We start from the raw sequence: 5,161 nt of genomic DNA, 5'->3' as shown, positions 1-5,161 counted from the left end.
GGGTGGCTCGAGCTTTCTGGCAAGGGTGCTGACACGGTGGACAGGCTGGACGGAAGCACGGGCCCAGACCACAGGCTGCTGGATCTCCAGGCCCGGCCCCCTCCCACTGCCCTGGCACCCAGCGGGTCCTGACTCGGGTCCCATCTGCACTGGCCTCCTCTCTGCCTCCCTGAGTTCAGACCAATGTGGGGCAAGGGGTGTGTCGTGCCCCCAGAACAGGGCCTGACGCTAGTGTGCTTATCCCAGACCCCACCAGCAACGAATGCTGTCCCGGGGGAAGGCCAGGCCATGGCCAGGCTACAGGAGGTAAAATGCTGGGTGGGAGGACCAGATAAGCAGGACCTGAAATCACAGCAAGCCCTGGCCATCCCGCAGACAGCTTAAACGCGCCATGATCCCCCAGGAGGGACTGTCACCAGGCCCCCCACCCGGGGGGGCAGGCTGTGGGTCTCCAGGCCCCTCAGTGGGCAGGTGGCAGCAGGTGGACGCATTCAAGGCACTGGCCACAGAGTCCGCCCCATCCCAACTCCAGCCTCAGGTGTCTGCACCTGTCCTGCCCTACCTCCCTGGGTGGGCCCTGCCATGGCTCCCGCTTGCCATTGGTGCGCAAGGGCAATCCCAGCCGCTCAGGTTCCTCTGCATCCCTGTTCAGAGCCTCCCTCACCTCTGTGCCCAGTGCCCCAACCCGAGTCCTCCGTGCTTTCCCGCCCTCTGCACACAACTCTGATGTCCCTCCTGCGGCCGCACAGCCACCCTGCTCCTCCCCTGGGTGGCAGCCAGCCTCACCCCCTGGATGTAGGGAAGGGCCTTAAAGCCAGCCAAGGCTCAAGCTTTCAGGCCTCCTCTCCCAACTGGGCAGCTGAAAACATGCTGGCCATGCCCCCCTTCTGGAAGCACTTTCTGGGCCACCGTGAGCCCAGATTCAGATCACAGTTGCTTCTCAGCCACAGCCCAGTAAAAAAAAGCATGAGCTCAGGAAGGGAGAGGAAGAGGAGCAGGCAGGCGCCAGTGGCCAGCTCCCCAACACCCAGACCAAGGGCTCCACCCAGCCTCCAGCCCCGCCTCCCCAGCATGCAGGGAGCAGGCAGAGCAGGGGCAGCCACTGATCTGCAGGAAAGGGGCGTGGTCCCCACCGCTACTGCCCCTGGGCTGGCCTGCGGCCAGTCCCTGGAGACTCTTCTTCTAGAAGCTGCTCAGGTGGAGAAGGGGCAGAGCCAGGCCCAGAGAAGTCCAGCCCCAGTGGGGGGGATAGAGGTGGTCCCCCCCAGGCACCGCCTTCTCCCCTCGGCCCACCAGGCACCCCTCCCGCCCACTCACCCAGAGCCTCCTGCCTGCTCCCTGTACCAGTCGGCCAGGAGGAGACAGTCCTGTCTCCCATCCTTTCCGAACCCCGCCTGCTGGACGGGCCCCCATGGGAGAATGGCCCCAGAGCCAGGCTGAGCTTAAACAGGAGGCTCCGTCCCCGCCCCGGACTCCACATCACACCCAGGCAGCCACGAGGCACGCTAGGCGGCAGCGGGGGAAAAGATGCCACCCTGGAGGGGGGGAAACAGGACCCTGACGACAGCCCTGAGGACAGAGGCCACGGGACAGACCAGGCCTGAGCCTGAGGCCCGCCCGGGCAGGGGTCAGGAGGGAGCGAGACTGGGGCGCCATCCCTGCCAGGGATTCTGGGGGGGGGGGGACAGGCAGATGGCATCAGGAAAAGGACCACCGAGACCCCATCCTGCTGGGGGCAAACGGCTTGGGACGTGGCCCCACTGAGCAAAACCCCCAGAGGACACCCCGGCCGCTAGGAGACAGGGAAGTGCGAGGCCTGGGCCTCAGCCAGGTTCACACGCAGGGTGTCCAGCCCGGGCCACCCACCCAGAGTCAGCAGGGGTGGTGGCCCAGCTCCAACAGGCCCCACGCCCATGCCCGAGCCCCGCTCACCAGCAGGTGCCAGGAGCAGAGACGAGGTCCCAGCCACACGCCTTCCCCCAGGCTGGCCCCATCTCACCTACTAAGTCTGGGGAGGGGGTGGCTGGTCGCCCCAGTTGGGAGCAGCCCCGCATCCTGCAGGTCCTGTCTGGCCTGAGTCCAGGCAGGGCAGGGCAGGGCAGGGGGATGGTGGAGCTGACCACCCACACCCCACGGCCAGCCTCCACCCCTGCTCTGGCCACACCTCTGCACCCGACCCTCCCTGCTGCCCGCTCCCACAGGAGGATGGGAGGGACCCGGCTGAGGAAAGGGGAGCACCGGCCCCTCAGGATGGGACTGCCACCCACCCGACAGTGAGGGAGCCCCAGCACTTCAACAAGGGAGACATTAGTCTGGAGACCCTTGGGATTCCCATGCAGGCCCCCAGCACGGGCGGCCTCACCCAACTCCAGGGCACAGGGCCACGGCGCTCCAGGGCAGCCACCTCCACACCCCCCAGGAACCCCGATGAAGCCAGTGATGGGAGTGTGTGTGTGTGTGTGTGTGTGTGTGTGTGTGTGTGTGTGTGTCTGGAAGGTCCCCACAAGCCCAGCGAGGCCGCAGCCAGGGGAGCAGGACTGAGGACAGCGCTAAACAATGGGCGGGGCTGGGGGACTGCCATTGGGTCGGCGCACCTACTGAGGATGGGCCAGGTACAGACACCCGTGCTCAGCGGGGGGGGGGGCACCCAGGTCCTCGGGCGGGCGGAGAGGGTGAGGGCCAAGGATGAGCACTGCAGGGGGGTGGCGGCTGGGTGGTGACAGGGCCTGGCTGCTGCCCTGATTATGCCCATCCACAGAGCGGGCTGCTAGGAAGAGCTCCCCCGGGCAAGGGGGGACCCGCGCCCACGCAGTGCCCTGGGCCCCCGTGGGCAGGCCGCCTCAGAGGGAAGACTGCAGGGAAGCCGGGCCCGCCTTGTCGTTCCTTCTGCCCAGGGCTGAGGGACTGAAAGGTGCCTCTACTTAGGGGACAGTCAGATGGCCCAGGAGTGTGGGGCTGCAGCGGGCCCGAGCGCCTCCCGGAGCCCCAGGACCCTGCGGCCCCACATCCCAGCCGGAGGGTGTCCCCGGCAGCCACCACCACAGCCACGAGGCCGGGCCCAGCAAGCACGGCCTCGGCCTCGGCCTCTGCTCCTGGGACGGAGACAGAGAGCCCGGCTCTCCTGACACCCACGGTCCTGGGGTTCAAGAAGTGCATGGCGGCCTCGGACGGGGCCGGGGAGCTGTCGCCAAGGGCCCTGGCGTTGCCCAGCAGCGAGAGCCAACAGGAAAGGCACTCACCGCCCACAGAACCTGCGTGACAAATTCAGAGCCACCAAGCGTGTCATCAGGGAGTCACGTCTGAGTCCCAGCCAAGAAGGATGCGGCGGGCACCTCTCCCTTGGCCACAGTGGGAGCTCCTTCCTGGGACCAAAGGGACACTCGGCTGCCACCCCGGGCTGGCGCCTGCCACTGCTGAGCCACACAACCCAGCCCGGGGCTACCTGGCATGGTCACTGAGGACAAGGGGCTCGCCAGCCTGCACCCTCACAATGGGGCCCACCCCTCTCTGCTCCCTGCCCCTACCCACTTCCCAGCTGCACGGTGGGAGGCTGGCGGGGTGGGGAGGGGAGCGGGGAGAGGAGGGCCTGCACCTATGGGCACAGAGAGGCCACCCCAGCCTCAGGCAAGGTAGCTGCCCCCGCCCCCACCCCACTGGGAAGGAGAGGGGGTGGGGACCTTGCAGGTCGGAGAGCACTGGGGCCCAGGCCTGGGTGCGCACTTGCATGGTCCTGGCAGTGGATGGGCTGCTGTGATGAGAAAGCGCTTCCGGCCCCCGCGCCCACGGCAGCGCAACTAGCCGGGACTCCCACCAGGGCTGCAAACTCCTGGGCAGAGGGCACGCACCGCTGGCTTTGTGGGCCACGCTGGGGTCCTGTCACATGTTCTTTCTTTCCTCTGGCTTTTTTTTAACTTTTGTTTTTAAAATTTTATTTATTTTTGGCTGAGGTGGGTCTTCGTCGCTGTGGGCGGGCTTTCTCTAGTTGCGGTGCGCGGGCTTCTCATTGCGGTGGCTTCTCTCGTTGCGGAGCACGGGCTCTAGGTGCGCGGGCTTCAGTAGTTCAGGCTTGCGGGCTCAGCAGTTGTGGCTCGCGGGCTCAGCAGTTGTGGCTCGCGAGCTCTAGAGCTCAGGCTCAGTAGCTGTGGCGCACGGGCTTCGTTGCTCCGCGGCACGTGGGATCTAACCGGACCAGGGCTCGAACCCGTGTCCCCGGCCTTGGCAGGTGGATTCTTAACCACTGCACCACCAGGGAAGTCCCTCTTTCTATGGCTTTCTGTGTGTTTTGTCTGTGACCATTGAAAGGTGAAAAGCCACTCTCTGCCCTTACAAACACAGGCCTTGCCTGTCTCGGTCCCGGGCTGGAACCTGCCACCCCTGCTCAGACAAAGGACGCATTCCCAAGGGGCCTGTGCGGACCAGGCGTCCCGCACCCAGATTCAGGAGCGAGGACACTCCTTGGAGCCTTCTCATCCGCCATGAACGCGAACAAGCTACGCCCTAGCGGGTACCGTCCCCCCCTCCGCTGTTCCTGGGTTGACCCGTGTGAGCCATAAAAATACAGCAGAGGTGAGGGGGTGTCACTTCGAGGTGAAGTTCTTAAAGAAACACTGCGGCCTTGATCTCCGGGCTGCTCTGTCCTAGGTCGTGGGCTCTGGCGAAGCCCCGCCCTGAGCGGCCCTAGGGAGAGGCCCGGCGGGGAGGCCTGAGGCCCCGCCACAGCCACGAAGGCCATCTTGGAAGCAGAGCTGCCCCCGCCCATCCCCACACCCTAGGCAGACCAGGGGGCTGTGGCCCCAGCGGAGGCCTCGACTGCAGCCTGTGATGGACCCCAAGCCAGAAGCCCCCAGCCAAGCCTTCTAGAATCCTGTCCTTCACACACGCAGGAGAGTACGACGGTTGGCTGCGTTAAGGTGCTACGATTGGGATAATCTGTTATGCAGCAACGGGTAACTAATACACGATGATTTTAAATGGAGAAGACCACTCCAAGTCAGTCTGAAGCAAACAAACCGACGAGAAGCCCCAGAAGCCATTAGGAGAAGCCTTGAAAGTCTGATGACACAAACACTAAAATCGTCTGCCTGGCCAAACACAAACCCCAAACCACAAGGTCAAGACACAAGTGACAAAGCGGGGCAAAAAAACAGTAGCAAGACGTGAC

This window comes from Eubalaena glacialis, chromosome X (assembly GCF_028564815.1).
Source record: "Eubalaena glacialis isolate mEubGla1 chromosome X, mEubGla1.1.hap2.+ XY, whole genome shotgun sequence".
Classification (NCBI taxonomy): Eukaryota; Metazoa; Chordata; class Mammalia; order Artiodactyla; family Balaenidae; genus Eubalaena; species Eubalaena glacialis.
The sequence above is the reverse complement of the archived record's forward strand: the minus strand, read 5'-3'. Positions refer to the sequence as shown.